At 36.8% G+C, this 17,477-nt stretch overlaps 1 protein-coding gene and 1 long non-coding RNA gene across 3 annotated transcripts in view; one reads left to right on the forward strand and one right to left on the reverse strand.

The window, feature by feature from the left end:
* The window catches only part of GABRG3 (gamma-aminobutyric acid type A receptor subunit gamma3), a 704,379-nt gene that overhangs the window by 183,635 nt on the left and 503,267 nt on the right, over positions 1-17,477 (forward strand). The window lies entirely within an intron of this gene.
* The window catches only part of LOC125168816 (uncharacterized), a 31,329-nt gene that overhangs the window by 12,194 nt on the left and 1,658 nt on the right, over positions 1-17,477 (reverse strand). The gene's annotated exons all lie outside the window — the stretch shown is intronic.

The raw sequence follows: 17,477 nt of genomic DNA on the forward strand, positions 1-17,477 counted from the left end.
TCTTCTTCTGCTTCTCTCTAAAATTAATGTTCATTAGTGGATTTTAATTTTTATTACTTGGGGCCAACATGGCAGAGAAGTAGGGGTATCTGTACTCCCCATGTCTCCCAAAGAAGGTCTGAAGCCAAAAGACTTTGAACCCCAAGAGTCTGGGAGAAAAGAGACTGAGTCTACCAGGGAGAAACTAGAACAACCTGAGAGACCATAGATGGGTGATTGTGAAACTGGGGGAGATAAAACGGGTCACAGAAGCATGGAGTAGAGAGATTCCCTTCTGCCCAGAGACTAAAAGAAGAGAAAGAGTGGCTGGGGAGGCTTAGGACTGTATCTGGACAAGAGAAAAAACCTCAGACCTGGACGAAGAAGGATCCCATCCTAACTGCAGGTTAGAGGATCTCTAACTGCAGATCCCATCTTCAGACTGGGGCTGCCTGCCGTGTTTGTACAATTGGGGAGGAGGGAGGCCACCTGTGGATTCAGTGGTAGATCAAGGGTGCAGTCCACAGCAGGAGAAACTGGTCCCCTCCCCTGAAGGGCTGCTGCACAGGAAAAAAAGCATCTGGGACCTCATATCGGGAGGTGCTTCCCAGTACCAGGGCACACGGAGCAGGAGTTTAATTCCCAGCCAAGTGCTGGGGCAAAGGAGTCTGTGGAGCAAGACAGACAGCCTGGTCTGCACCCATAGCGCAGTGAGGAAGGCTCCAAAGGAGTGATTTGGGACACCAGGTTGTGAAGAGACTGGGGTTTCACCACTTTTCTCCCCACCACCCCCAAGGCAGGGCCTCTGGGATCAGTCCATGGGGACCACAGTGGAGGTGGGACCAGCTACACCAAGACATGCCCCTCGGTGCCAAGTAACTGTATATCTACTAGAGCAGGATAACACTGTGGAACCAGACAGACCCCCTCCTCCTGACCAGCATTGTTGCATTTTCTGGATTAATTCTAGGACAATAGGACAATTCTTGATATATAGATATATCCCCCCCCCCCCAATTTCTCCTTCTTATCTCTTCCATCCTCAAGGCTGGTTACTCTGGTTATTGATTTGTTTAAACAGACATATTTAGTCCATTCTCTTGATACATGTTCTACACCTCCTTCTTTACACTGCTTTCTCTCTCTCTGGAATAATCAAGCCTTATAGTTTCTCCGGCTAACTTTATCTTTCTTTCTGTTTCCTTGCCTCCTTCCTTATTTTCCTTTCTCTTTCTCTGGATTAAGCCTTTTAGTCTCTCTGGCTGGTCAGTGTTTATTTTTTTTCTTTTTCCCCACCTCTGTCATTTCTCTCTTTGTATGTCCTCTTCAGTTAGCACCACCTCCATGTTCTTTACATGTAGCTGGTGTTTCTGGTCTTTTACTTTTGGATTGTTTTTAGTTTTTTTTTTTTAATTTTGTGTTTATGTTTGTTTGTTTTATTTGTGTTCCTTGTTTATCTGTTTCTTTACCGTTCCAGGACAACTTCAAGGAACAAATCAAAGCACACCTGGTGGAGGGTCTAAAACATCACTATGAGTAGGGAAATAAAATAACCAAAGTCGCAACAAAAGAGAGAAAGTAACACTCCAAAAAACACCACCTGAAGGGCCAGGCATTGGACAGTGTATAACCCCACTTTAATATAGCAGTGCTAACATAACAAGCTTTTAAAACTCCTAAGGGACAGAAAACTAGCCAAAATGATAAAATGGAAGAATTCTCCTCAAAAGAAACTCCAGGAAGAAGTGACAGCTAAAGAATTGATCAAAACAGATTTAAGCAACATAACTGAACAAGAATTTAGAATAATAGTCAGGAAATTAATCTCTGGGCATGAAATAAGCATAGGAGACAGCAGAGAATCTATTGATCTATCGCTACAGAGATCAAGGGACTAAAAAATAGTCATGATGAATTTAAAAATGCTATCAAGTGCAAAAAAATGGAGGTGGCCACAGCACAGGTTGAAGATGCAGAGGAGAGAATAGGTGAATTAGAAGATAAAATAATGAAAAAGAGGAAGCTGAGAAACAGAGAGATAAAAATTCCAGGATCACAAAGGTAGAATTAGAGAACTAATTCAAAGAAGTAGAACAGTATGTGTATCATAGGTATTCCAGAAGAAGAAGAAGAGAGAGAAAGGGGCTGAAGGTATACTTGAACATATCATAGATGAGAACTTCCCCAGTCTGGGGAAGGAAACAGGCATTGAAATCGAAGTGGCACAGAGAACTCCCTTCAGATGTAACTTGAATCAATCTTCTGCACAACATATCACAGTGAAACTGGCAAAATACAAGGATAAAGAGAGAATTCTGAAGACAGCTATGGATAAACGGGTCTTAACAAAGAAAGGTAGACACATATGGGTAGTAACAGACCTGTCTACTGAAACTTAGCAGAACGTAAAGGAATTGCCGGAAATCTTCAATATGATGGACAGGAAAAATATGCAGCCAAGAATTCTTTATCCAGCAAGCTTGTCATTCAGAATAGAAGGAGAGATAAAGGTTTACCCAAACAAAAACTGAAGGAATTCATCACCACTAAACCAGCCCTACAAGAGATCTTAAGGGGGGCTGTGTGAGTGAAATGTTGCAAAGACCACAAAGTACCACAGGCATCACTACAAGCATGAAACCTATAGATAACACAGTGACTTTAACCCATAGCTTTCAATAATAACACTGAATGTAAATGGACTAAAAGCTCCAATCAAAAGACATAGGGTATCAGAATGGATAAAAAAGATCCATCTGTCTGCTGTCTACAAGAGACTCATTTTAGACCTGAGAACACCTTCAGATTGAAAGTGAGGGGATGGAGAACTATCTATCATGCTACTGGAAGTCAAAAGAAAGCTGGAGTAGCCATAGTTACATCAGACAAACTAGACTTTAAATTAAAGGCTGTAACAAGAGATGAAGAAGGGTATTATATAATAATTACAGGGTCTATCCATCAGGAAGAGCTAACAATTATAAGTGTCTATGCACAGAATTTGGAAGCACCCAAATATATGAAACAATTAATCACAAACATAAGCAACCTTATTGATAATGTGATAACTGCAAGGGACTTTAATACTCCAATTACAACAATGGACAGATCATCTAGACAGAGAATCAATAATGAAACAATGGCCTTGAAAGATACATTGGATCAAATGGGCTTGTCAGATATATTTAGAACGCTATATCCCAAAGTAGCAGAATACACTTTCTCAAGTGTACATGGAATATTCTCCAAATAGGTCACATACTAGGTCACAAAACAGCCCACAATAAACATAAAAGAATTGAGATTATACCATGTACACATTTAGAACACAATGTTATGAAATGTGAAATCAACCACAGGAAAAAAATCAGGAAAAGCTACAAAAGCATGGAGGTTAAAGAACATCCTACTAGGGGCGCCTGGGTGGCTCAGTCATTTAAGCATCCAACTTCGGCTCAGCTCATGATCTCGTGGCCTGTGAGTTCAAGCCCTGCATCAGGCTCTGTGCTGACAGCTCAGAGCCTGGAGCCTGTTTCAGATTCTGTGTCTCCCTCTCTCTCTGACCCTCCCCTTTTCATGCTGTCTCTCTCTGTCTCAAAAATAAATAAACGTTAAAAAATTTTTTTTAAAAAGAACATCCTACTAAAGAACAAATGGGTCAACCAGGCAATTAGAGAAGAAATTTAAAAAAATATATGGAAACAAATGAAAATGAAAATACAACAATCCAAATGCTTTGGGATGCAGCAAAGGCAGTCCTGAAAAGAAGATATATTGCAATCCAGACCTATCTCAAGAAACAAGAAAAATCCCAAATACAAAATCTAACAGCACACCTAAAGGAAATAGAAGCAGAACAAAGACACCACAAAGCCAGCAGAAGAAGAGAAATAATAAAGATCAGAGCAGAAATGAACAATATAGAATTAAAAAAAAACAGTAGAACAGATCAATGAAACCAAGAGTTGTTTTTTTTTTTTTTGAAAAAATAAATAAAATTGATAAACCTCTAGCCAGGCTTCTCACAAAGAAAAGAGGACCCAAATAGATAAAATCACAAATTAGTTTATTACAACCAATCCCTTAAAAATAAAAGCAATTATCAAGGAATACTATGAAAAGTTATATGCCAACGAACTGGACAACCTGGAAGAAATGGACAAATTCCTAAACACCTACACACTACCAAAACTCAAACAGGAAAAAATAGAACATTTGAACAGACCCATAATTAGTGAAGAAATGATTCAGTTACCAAAAATCTCCCAACAAATAAGAGTTCTGGGCCAGATGGATTCCCTGGGGAATTCTAACAGACATTTAAGGAAGAGTTAATTCCTACACTTCTCAAGCCGTTCCAAAAAATAGAAAGGGAAATAAAACCTCCTGATTTATTCTATGAAGCCAGCATTACTTTGATTCCCAAACCAGATGGAAACCCCACAACAAAAGAGAACTACAGGCCAATATCCCTGATGAATATGGATGTAAAAATTCTTAACAGGACACTAGCAAATCGAATTAAACAGCATATTAAAAAATATATTCACCATGATCAAGTGGATTCACAAATCAATCAATGTGATACATCACATTAATAAAAGAAAAGACAAGAACCATATAATCCTGTCAATAGATGGAGAAAAATGCATTTGGCAAAATACAGCATCCTTTATTTATAAAAACCCTTGAGAAAGTCAGGACAGAAGGAACATACTTAAACATCATAAAAGCCATTTTTGAAAGGCCCACAGCTAATATCATTCTCAATGGGGAAACCTGAGAGTTTTCCCCCTGAGATCAGGAACATGACAAGGATGTCCACTCTCACTGCTGTTGTTTAACATAGTGTTGGAAGTTCTAGCATCAGCTCTCAGACAACAAAATAAAATAAAAGACATCAAAATTGGTAAAGATGAAGTCAAACTTTCACTTTTCCCAGACGACATAAAATCTAGATATTCTACATGGAAAACCCGACAGACTCCATCAAAAGTCTGCTAGAACTGATACATGAATTCAGCAAAGTTTCAGGGTACAAAATCAATGTACAGAAGTTGGTTGCATTTTTATACACCAATAATGAAGTAACAGAAAGAGAAATAAAGAAACTGATCCCATTCACAAATGTACCAAGAGCCATAAAAGATCTAGGAATAAACTAACCAAAGATGTAAAAGTTCTGTATGCTGAAAACTATATAAAGCTTATGAAGGAAATTGAAGAAGATACAAAGAAATGGGAAAACATTCCATGCTCATGGATTGGAAGAATAAATATTGTTAAAATGTCAATACTACCCAAAGCAATCTAGACATTCAATGCAGTTCCAATCAAAATTTCATAGGCATTCTTCTCAAAGGTAGAACAAACAATCCTAAAATTTGTGAGGAACCACAAAAGAACCCCAATAGCCAAAGTAATATTGAAGAAGAAAACACCAAAGTGGGAGGCATCACAATCCCAGACTTTAGCCTCTACTAAAAAGCTGTAATCATCAAGACAGTATGGTATTGGCACAAAAACAGACACATAGATCAATGGAATGGAATAGAGACTGCAGAATTGGGTCCATAAATGTACAGCCAACTAATCTTTGACAAAGCAGGAAAGAATATCCAATGGAAAAAAGACAGTCTCTTTAACAAATGGTGCTGGGAGAACTGGACAGCAACATGCAGAAGAATGAAACTAGACCACTTTCTTACACCATACACAAAAATAAACTCAAAGTGGATGAAGGACTTGAATGTGAGACAAGAAACCATCAAAACCCTAGAGAAGAAATCAGGAAAAAGAACTCTTTGACCTCAGACCCTGCAATTTCTTACTTGACACATCTCCAAAGGCAAGGGAATTAAAAGCAAAAATGAGCTGCTGGGACCTCATCAAGATAAAAATCTTCTGCACTGTAAAGGAAACAATCAACAAAAGTATCAGGCAACCGATGGAATGGGTAAAGATATTTTCAAATTACATATTGGATAAAGGGCTAGTATCCAAAACCTATAAAGAACTCTCCAAACTCCACACCTGAAAAGCAAATGATTCAGTGAAGAAATGGGCAGAAGACATGAACAGACACTTTTCCAAAGAAGATATACTGATGGCCAAAAGACACATGAAAAGATGGTCAATGTCACTCCTCATCAGGAAAATACATGTCAAAACCACACGGAGATACCACGTCATGCCAGTCAGAGTGGCTAAAATGAACAAATCAAGAGACTATAGATGCTGGAGAGGATGTAGAGAAATGGGAACCCTCTTGCACTGTAGGTGGGTTTGCAAATTGGTGCAGCTACTCTGGAAAACAGTGTGGCAGTTCCTAAAAAAAATTAAAAATGGAAAGACCCTATGACCCAGCAATAGCACTGCTAGGAATCTACCCAAGGGATACAGGACTGCTGATACATAGGGGCACTTGTACCCCAATGTTTATAGCAGCACTTTTAACAACAGCCAAATTATGGAAAGAGCCCAAATATTCATGAACCGACGAATGGATAAAAAAGATGTGGTTTATGTATACAATGGAATACTACTTGGCAATAAGAAAGAATGAAATCCTGCCACTTGCAGCAATGTGGATGGAACTGGAGAGTATTACGTTAAGTGAAATAAGTCAGTCAGAGAAAGACAGATACCATATATTTTCACTCATATGTGGATCTTGAGAAACTTAACAGAAGACCATGGGGGAGGGGAATGGGAAAAAAAAGTTGCAAAGAGGGAGGGAGGCAAACCATAAGAGACTCTTGGATACTGAGAACAAACTGAGGGTTGATGGGAAGTGGGGGAGAGGAAAAAGTGGATGATGGGTATTGAGGAGGACACCTGTTGGGATGAGCACTGGGTGTTCTATGGAAGCCAATTTGACAGTAAATTATATTATAAAAATAAAAATATATAAAAATAAAAATTAAAATAAAAAAATGTTTAAACGAAAACAAAATTTTCATAACTTAAAGAAAAAATAATACTAAAAGATAAATAAATTAAACCTGCATTACGCTTCACCCTGCCTGACTTCAGTCCACTTTCTATTCTCTACTTTCTGTTATTTATCTTCACATGTCTAACAATATGCTTATATTAGTCATTGTAAGACAATACATATTAGTGCCTATGGAAGATGACCTGAATTTAGTTTTCTGCTACCTGTCCTCCCCTATGTTTTCTCCACCCCCCATTCTCCCAAAACAATTATAAAACAAAACATGATTAAATATACATTATTTTCTTTCAGTGTTATAATCATGTGATTACTGAACTTTGCAGAATGTCCTAGTGTGATTTGCTTAATTTGGAGGGAGGGGAATAGAAATTTGTTGAGGAGTCAACTGCTTCCTTTAAAAAAATAGTGTCATATCCTAGCACTGTAGTGTTTTATCGGTAATTCTTGTTGAATCATAAAATCCTCTATAGGTAGAACGCTTCAACAGTCCCCTTTAGCCATCTTCCCCAGATTGCTCTCCTATCTTCTCATGGGACTGCCCAATGGCTGTGGACCTGGAGTTTCCTTGCAGTATTCTAGAAAGCTCTTTCCTTTCTTGTGTTAACTTCCTCATCTTTAGATCAGGTCTTCCTAGTCTTAGTCATTCTCTTCCCTTATTTTGGTGGAACACATTCTCCAAGGACTGCCTGAGGAATGTTTCATGGAAGGTAACTTTTTGGGAAACCTTGAATATTTGAGACTGTCTTTACCTTCACCTTCTTAGGTTGGAAATAATTTCCCCTCAAAGTTGTGAGAGCATTGATCCATTGTTGGCTAGATTCTGTTATTGCATGCAAATGGGTTCTATCTCATCTTTACATATGCTCATTTGATTGTGGCTTCGCGCTTCAACCCCTTTACTACTAACCACAACCAGAAATTTTACTTTCTCCTTCAAATTTTGGAATTTTATGATGATGTGTTTTAGATACAGATAATATCTTCTTTCTTGTCTTTCATTATGCCAGTCATTAGGCAAATTTTAGCAACCTGGAAAGTCAAGACTTTAATGATAAAAATGTCTTGTATTATTCCTTTTCCTTATATACACTGTAGTTTTAATGTGTTAAGCGTAATACTGGTCTAACATGCTACTAAACATACATTGACAAACTCTTATATCATAATGAAAGAAGATATTATTTGAAAGACAGTTTATACACAGTTTAGTGTCAATTAATTAAGCATACGGCTGTTCTTACATGCTTCTGCACATATGTTTGTACATACATTTATCTTAATGAAAGAATATGTTACTTGAAAAACATATTATATACCAGTATGGTTTCATTGAGTTGATAACAAGTCTATTCCAATGTGCTTCTACACATACCTTTACAAATATGTATATAATAATGAATAAAGATTTTATAAGAAGGACGCTACCTATACAGTCCGTTACAATGAGTTGAGTCTCTGGTTATTCCTGTATACTACTACATATATGTTTAAATTTTAATGAAAGAAGATGTTACTTGAAAGAAGGTTTATATACAGTTCCAATGAGTTAAGCATGTGACTATTTCCATATGGCTTTACATATGTATTTGCAAACATTTATAATAAAGAATAAAGATATTACTTAAACAATGCATTATACACAGAGTAGTATCAATGAGTTAAGCATAATGCTAGTCCTACATGCTTTACAAATCCTTATATCTTAATGATTGAAAATATCACCTAAAAGACGTATTATACAAAGTGTAGTTTCAATGAAGTAAGTATACAACGATTCCTATATGCTTCTACACAGAAGTTTATGTACATTTATATCTTAATGAAGAAGATGTTATTTGAGGAATGCGATGTACACATTGTAGTTCTAATGAATTAAGTCTAGGTCTATATTCATTTGCTTCTACACAGAACTTTACAAACACTTATATCTTTTGGTTTTTTTTTTTTTTTAGTTTTTGTTTAAATTCTGGGTAGTTAACATACAGTGTATTATTAGTTTCAGGTGTACAATATAGTAATTCAACACTTACATACAACACCCAGTGCTCATCATAAATGCACTCCTTAATCCCAGTCACATATGTAGCCCATCCCCCTACCCAACTCCCCTCTGATAACCATCAGTTTGTTCTTTATACTTAAAAGCCTGTTTCTTGGTTTTCTTGTCTCTTTCTTTCCCCTATGATTCTTTGCTTTGTTTCTTGAATTCCATATATGAGTGAAATCATATGGTATTTATCTTTGACTGACTTATTTCACTTATCATAATGCTCTCTAGCTCCATTCATGTCATTGCAAATAGCAAGACTTTGTCCTTTTTTATGGTAAAAATATTCCATTCTAATGGAATATTACCTAATGTATAATGTATATATATACACCATTTTTTATCCTTTCATCAGTCTATGTACACTTGGGCTGTTTCCATAATTTGGCTATTGTTGATCATGCTGCTATAGACATCAGGGTGCATGTATCACTTTGAATTTGTATGTACTCAAATACCTAGTAGTGCAATTGTTGGGTCATAGGGCAGTTCTACATGTAACTTTTTGGTGGAACCTCCGTACTGTTCTCCAGAGTGGCTGACCACGTTTAATTCCCACCAATATAGCAAGATAATTTCCCTTTCTCCACATCATCGCCCATACCTGTTTTTTCTTATGTTGCTGATTTCAGTCATTCTGACAGGTGTGAGGTAATATCTCAGGTAGTTTTGATTTGCATTTCCCAGATGATCAGTGATATTGAACATCTTTTGTGTGTCGGTGATTTGCAAATCTTCTTTGGAGAAATGACTATTCATATCTTCTCCCTGTTTTTTAATTGAATTATTTGTTTTGGGGGTATTGTGTTGTATCTGTTTATATATTCTGGATACTAACACTTTATCACATATGTCATTTCCAAATATCTTCCCCCATTCAATATTTTGTCTTTTAATTTGTTAATTGCTACCTTCACTGTGCAGAAGCTTTTTATTTTGATGAAGTCCCAGTAGTTTTTGTGTTTTTTTTTGTTTTTTTGTTTTTTTTTTTTGCTTTTGTTTCCCTTACCTCAGGAGACATATTTACTGGCAAGTTGCTATGGCCAATGTGAAAGAAATTATTGCCTGTGTTATCTTCTAGGATTTTCATGGTTTCAAGTTTCACATTTAGGTCTTTAATCCATTTGGAATTTATTTTTGTGTATGTTGTAAGAAAATTGTCCAGGTTAATTCTTTTGCATGTTGCTGTCCAGTTTTCTCAAAACCGTTTATTTTATGGGACTATATTTTTCCCATTGGATATTATTTCCTGCTTTTTCAAAGATTAATTGACACTATAATTGTGGATTCATTTCTGGGTTTTCTATTCTGTTCAGTTAATCTACCTGTCTGTTCTGGTGCCAGCACCATACTATATATTACATGCTACCACTTTGTAATATAACTTGAAGTCTGAAATTGTGATGCCCTCAACTTTGCTTTTCCTTTTCAAGGCTGTTTTGGCTATTAGGGGTCTTTTGTGGTTCCATACACATTTTTGGATTGTTTGTTCTAGCTCTGTGAAAACCGCTGTTGATATTTTGATAGGGATTGCATTAAATGTGTAGGTTGCTTTGGGTAGTATAGACATTTTAACAATATTTATTCTTTCAATCCATGAGCATGGAATGTTCTTCCATTTCTTTGTGTCCTCTTCAATTACTTTCATCAATGTTTTTTTTTTAATATTCAGAGTACAGGTCTTTCATCTCTTTATTAGATTTATTCCTAGTTATATTATTGGTTTTGGTATAATTGTAAATGTGATTGATTCCTCAATTTTTCTTTCTACCATTTTATTATTGGTATATAGAAACTCAACAGATTTATGTACATTGCTTTTGTATTCTTTGATTTTTGAATTTGTTTATTAGTCCCTAACAGTTTTTTAGTGAGGTCTTTGGGTTTTCTATACATAGTATCATATTATCTGCAAAATTTAGAATTTTTTGTTCTAGTTCTGTGAGGAATGTTGGTGTTATTTTGATAGGGATAGCATTGAATGTGTAGATTTCTTTGGGTAGTTTAGACATTTTAATATTTGTTCTTCCAATCCATGAGCATGGAATGTTCTTCCATTTCTTTGTGTCCTCTTCAGTTTCTTTCATAAGTGTTCTGTAGTTTCAGCATACAGATCTTTTAAGTCTTTGGTTAAGTTTATTCCTAGGTATATTATGATTTTTGGTGCAATTGTAAACGGGATTAATACCCTTTTTCTTTCTGCTGCTTTATTTTATGTACATAGAAGTGCAACAGATTTCTTTTCATTGATTTCATATCTTACAACTTGCTAAATTCATATATCAGTTCTAGAAATTTTTTGGTGGAGTCTTTCAGGTTTTCCACATAGAGTATCATGTCATCTGTGAAGAGTGAAAGTTTGACTTGTTCCTTGCCAATTTGTATGCTTTTTCATTTCTTTTTGTTGTCTGATTGCTGAAGCTAGGACTTCCAGTACTATGTTGTACAACAATGGAGAGAGTGGGCAACCCTATTGTGTTCCTGACCTTAGGGGGAAAGCTCTCAGTTTTTCCCCATTAAGGATGATATTTGTTGTGGGTCTTTCATTTATGGCCTTTATGATGTTGTAGTATGTTTCTTCTATCCCCACTTTCTTGAATATTTTTATCAATAAAGGATGCTATATTTTGTCAAATGCTTTTTATGCATCTATGTGGTTCTTATTCTTTCTTTTATTAATGTGGTGTATTAAGTTGATTGAATTGTGGATATTGAACCATCCCTGCAGTGCAGAAGTAAATCCCACTTGATTGTGGTGAATAATTCTTTTAATGTATTATTGGATTCAATTTGTAGTGTCTTTTGAGAATTGGTATCAATTCTTTTCTAAATGTTAGGTAAAATTTGTCTGTGAAGGTAACTGGCCCTGTACTTTTATTTGTTGTGAGCTTTTCGATTATTGATTCTATTTCTTTGATAGTTATCCATCTGTTAAAGTTTTCTATTTTACCTGCTTAAGTTTTGTCAGTTTATATATTTCTAGGAATTTATCCATTTCATCCAGGTTGCCCAATGTGTTGGCATACAGTTTTTCATAATACTTTCTTAGAACTGTTTTTATTTCTGTGGAGTTGGTTATTGTTTCTCCTCTCTCATTTGTGATTTTATTTATTTTGAATTTTTCTCTTTTCTGTTTGGTAACTCAGGCTAGAAGTTTATCAACTTTATTAAGTTTTTCAAAGAGTAGCTTCTGGTTTCATTGATGTGTTCTATTGTGTTTTTGTTTTTTGATGGTTTTTGTTTGTTTTTTTGTTTCTATATTTTTTTATTTCTGCTCTAATCTTTATAATTTCTTTCCTTCTGTCAGCTTTACCCTTCATTTGTTGTTCTTCTTCCAACTTCTTTAGGTGTAAAGTTAAGTTGTTTATTTGAGATTTTTCTTGCCTCTTGAGGTAGACCTGTATTTCTATAAACTTCCCTCTTTGGACCATTTTTGCTGCATCCCAAAGGTTTTGGAACATTGTGTTTTCATTTTCATTTATTTACATGTACTTTAAAATAAATTCTTCTTTGATTTCCTGTTTGGCCCATTCATTGTTTAATAGTGTGTTGTTTAACCTTGATGTGTTTGTGCTCTCTTCAGATTTTTTCCTGTAGCTGACTTCTAGCTTCAATATCATGGTTAGAAAAGGTTCATAGTATGATATTGATCATTTTTTTGGTCTGTGTATGTATTTTTGTGACATAATATATGTTCTATTCTGGAGACTGTTCCATGTGCACTTGAAAATAATGTGTATTATGCTTTTTAGAGTGTAATGTTTTAAGTGTATTTTTTAAAGTTTATTAATTTATTTGGAGAGAGAGAGGGGGAGGGAGAGGGATAATGGGAGTGTGTACCTGAGACAAGGAGGGGCAGAGAGAGAAGACAGAGAATCCTGAGCAGGCTCTTCACTGCCAGCACAGAACCTGATATGGGCTCAAACTCATGAACCATGAGATCATGACATGAGCCAAGATCAAGAGTCAGATGCTTAACTAACTGAGCCACACAGGCCCCCCTAGAATAGAATGTTTTGAATATATTTAGTAAGTCCATCTGTTCTGGTGTGTCACTCAAAGCCATTGTTGCCTTGTTGATTATCTGTTTAGATGATCTGTCCATTGATGTAAATGGGGTGTTAAAGTCCCATGATATTATTGTATTATTATCAGTGATTTTCCTTTATGTTTGTTATTAATTGGTTTATATATTTGGGTGCTTTCCATACTGGGTGCATACTTATTTACAATTGTTACATCTTCTTGTTGGATTGTCTCCTTTGTGATTATGTAGTGCCCTTCTTTTTCTCTTATTACAGTCTTTTATTTAAGTCTATTTTTTCTGATATAAATACCACTATTCCACCTTTATTTTGATTCCCATTTGGGTGAAAAATGTTTCTCCATGCCCTCACTTTCAATCTCCATGTGTCTTTAGGTCTAAAATGAGTTTCTCATAGGCAGCATATAAATGGATCTTGTTTTCTAAACCCATTCTGATACCCTATATCTTTTGATTGAAGCATTTAGTCCATTTACATTGAAATTAATTATTGATATATATGTGTTATTGCCATTTTATTACTTGTTTTGTCATACACATTGGAGATTTTCTCTGATGCTTTCTTATTGTTTTTTTTTTTTCTCTTTTGGTCTCTCCTTTTCACTCAAAGTTACCTATAATAATTCTTGAAGAGCTGGTTAAGTAGCCATATACTCCTTTAGTTTTTGTTTCTCTGGGAAACTTTTTATCTATCCTATTCTGAATAATAGACTTGCTGGGCAAATACTCTTGGGTGCACATTTTCCCCATTCAGCATTTTGAATATGTCATGCCAATCCCTCCTACATTGCCAAGTTTCCATTGAGAAATGTCCAGCTATCCTTATGGGTTTTCCCTTATAAGTTAAGGACTCCTTATGTCTTGCTGTTTTTAAGATTTTTTTCTTTATCCCTATATTTTGCAAATTTAATGGCAATATGTCTTGGTGTTGGCCTGCTTTGTTGATTTTGATGGGGGTTCTCTGTGCCTCCTGGATTTTGATGTCTATTTCCTTCCCCAGATCAGGGAAATTATGTGCTATTATTTCTTCAAATAAATTTTCTGCCCCCTTTCCTGTCTCCTCTTCTGGAACTACTATACTATGAATGTTATTACATTTGATGGAGTCACTGAGTTGACCAAGTATATTCTTGTGTTGCATAATTTTTCCTTATTTTTCAGATTCATTACTTTCTATTAGTCTTCTAGATCACTATTTCATTACTCTGCTTCTCCTATCTTGCTGTTCTTTGCATCAAGTGCATTTCTAATCTCGTTTATTGCACACTTCATCTCTTATTGATTCTTTTTAAATTCTTTTATCTCTGTGTAAGAGTCTCACTGATATCTTCTGTTCTTTTCTCAAGCCCAGTATACTTATAACTGTTATTTTAAAATTGCCATCAGGCGTGTTGCTTATATCCATTTTGCTTAGATCTCTGGACATACCCTTATTTTGTTCTTCATTTGGGATAAATTCTTCCATCTCAGCATTTTGGCTAAGTCTCTGCCTTCTTATGTGTGTCAGTTATGTCTCCTATTCTTGAAAGTAATGACCTTATGGAGAAGAGGTCCTGTAGTGCCCTGGGCCTGGTGCTTCAAGCAGTGTCTCTGACATGCATTACATGTACTCTGCCACTGTGTTTTATCTGCTCTATCCTTCAGATCAGTTGTCTGCTGAGGCTCTCCTTGCATGCTATAGGCAGTGTTTGGTCCCCGGACTGAATGTGGCAAGTTTTACTTAGGTGCGCTGTGGTCTGCTTGTGAAATGAGACCTGTTACCACCTCCACCATAACTGAGGTCCTGCAGAACTCTGGTTGGGAGAAGTGGTGCCTACAGAGGTTTGACCTGGTCTTCTGTGGTAGAGGACTGCCTGATACTGAGGCAAGTGTGACTGAGAAGGACAATTCCACCAGAGCACAGGGGATGGGTCTTAGTGTGTGCAAGTTAATCAGCTAGTGTCTGGGCTGTGCTGCTTCCCACAGGTGGTTCTGTGTTTATGGGCAGGGGCAGGGGCAGGGGAGGAAAATGGTGCTGGCCAGCATATTTGTTCCCTGAGAAGTGTATCCATGAAAGCTGCTTCTCAGAGATGCACTCTGAGAAGAGCAAATAATCTCCACACTGTGTGCCCCAGGTTCTCTTCAGATTGATGCTTCCAGGCTGTGTGCCTGTGGTTTGTTTGCCTGCCTTCTTTCCCAGAGTAAGGCAATGCCCTCCAAGCTCTATCCCAGCTAAGTCTCTGACCTTTAAAACTCCAGACTTCGGGGCGCCTGGGTGGCGCAGTCGGTTAAGCGTCCGACTTCAGCCAGGTCACGATCTCGCGGTCCGTGAGTTCGAGCCCCGCGTCGGGCTCTGGGCTGATGGCTCAGAGCCTGGAGCCTGTTTCCCATTCTGTGACTCCCTCTCTCGCTGCCCCTCCCCCGTTCATGCTCTGTCTCTCTCTGTCCCAAAAATAAATAAACGTTGAAAAAAAAAAAAAATTTTAAAACTCCAGACTTCAAGCTTTGCTGATTGCATGAACTCACAAAACTCAACCCCTTTCATTTTCCAAGCCAAAGGCTTTGGGGAAATATTCTCTTTGTGAATTTCCCTGTGTGACTCACTTTTTCTCTCTCTTCTTCATGACCCTGGTTCCTCCACCTCTACAGCACCAGCAATATGTTTCTCCCTGGAACCACATATCTGCACTTCCTCCTGCCTTCTTTGAGGTGGCCTTTTATCTCTCCCTTTAGTTGTGGAGTTTCTTCTGCCAGTCTTCAGGTCTATTTCTGGGGTATTTAAGATTTTATAGTTATCTAGTTGTGTTTGTGGAAAGAGGTGAGCCTATGGTCCTCCTATTCACCACTATCTTCCTCTGAAGCTTCTGTTATATTATTTCATTAATAAATTCTTTTTCCCATGGTATTATTTTTCTCTCTTATAATTATATTATGATTATTTTATATCATTTTATATTGTGTATTTTTTTCTGTTTGCATTAGTTTTTAGGAAATTTCTCCCAATTTACTTTCCAACTACCTACTAATTGAGGGGAAAAAAAAATTCCAAAGGGTCTTTCTGATCCTTGTATTATTCTTCTTTTACAGCATCTTGTTATTTTGTTGGCTCAATAACCTCCTCTCTCTGAAGACATTATAATTACTTTGAAAGTTTCTTCTGGTCCCACATTGCTTCTGTTACTTCTAATATAATTTCTCTCCGTTGCAGAGTATTTTTTTTTACAATAAAACATTTACTCACTGACCTTTTAATATTTAGAAATGAAGTATTCATGGATAATTGGAAGCTCTCTGCAGGCCTCACATTGGGACAAAGACTGGGAATTTAGGGGAATTGCTGCTTGTTACTGTTTCCAGGTCTTTTTACTTTGGCTTAGTAATTTCACAAGGATTTTTTTTTTATCCATTGTTTGGGGAGTTCAAAACCTGTGGACAAAATTCTGGGAGCTAATTAGGGAAATGATTTGGTGTGCTCACCTTTTATTTCTGTGTCACTGAATCTTGGGTCTTTGATTTAACTTCTAAAAATCAGGAACTGCATGTTCTGTTGGAATGAGGAAAGCCAATCACTAATTCTGTTTGGTTTGTGAATTTTTAACTCTCTCTTCTATTTTGGACCCAATGCAAGTTCCTATCCTGAGAAACACAGAACGTGTAACTCTTGAGATGCTTCAGGTTATCCCTATAGAGAACTGTGACAGTCTGAGATATTACATTACTTGTGAATTAACAAGTTGGCCCACTACAGTTTCATAGATTATGGCAGAAGAGGGGAGGTATTTGGTTCAGAAACAAATGACTTTATTATTCAAAGCATAGGAGGAATCATGAGCTCCATGTTTGCATATATTCCCTTTCTTCCCCCTCACCAAGTTCCATGGGGTAAATGTGAAGCAGTTTGTGTCACAGCTGAGGATCTCTGAAGTTAGAAAACTCCAACCTTTTTAGTGTATTCACACCTCTTAATGGTGTTTTTATTTATTTATTTATTTATTTATTTTTTTAAAATTTTTTTTTCAACGTTTTATTTATTTTTTTGGGACAGAGAGAGACAGAGCATGAACGGGGGAGGGGCAGAGAGAGAGGGAGACACAGAATCCGAAGCAGGCTCTAGGCTCTGAGCCATCAGCCCAGAGCCCGACACGGGGCTCGAACTCACGGACCGCGAGATCGTGACCTGAGCTGAAGTCGGACGCTTAACCGACTGCGCCACCCAGGCGCCCCTCTTAATGGTGTTTTTAATGAAGAAGTTTCTTGATTTTAAAGAAATTCAATTTATCAATTAATTCCTTTATGCTTAGTGTTTTCATGTCCTATTTAAGAGATATTTGTTTACCTTAAATTCATGAACATACTTTAAAAATTTATCTTCTTCTGGGGCTCTTGGGTGGCTCAGTTGGTTAAGCATGCAACTCTTGATTTCAGCCCAGGCCTTGATCTCACAGCACATGAGTTGGAGCCCTGCATCA

The sequence above is a fragment of the Prionailurus viverrinus genome, chromosome B3, assembly GCF_022837055.1.
Source record: "Prionailurus viverrinus isolate Anna chromosome B3, UM_Priviv_1.0, whole genome shotgun sequence".
In the NCBI taxonomy this organism is placed as follows: Eukaryota; Metazoa; Chordata; class Mammalia; order Carnivora; family Felidae; genus Prionailurus; species Prionailurus viverrinus.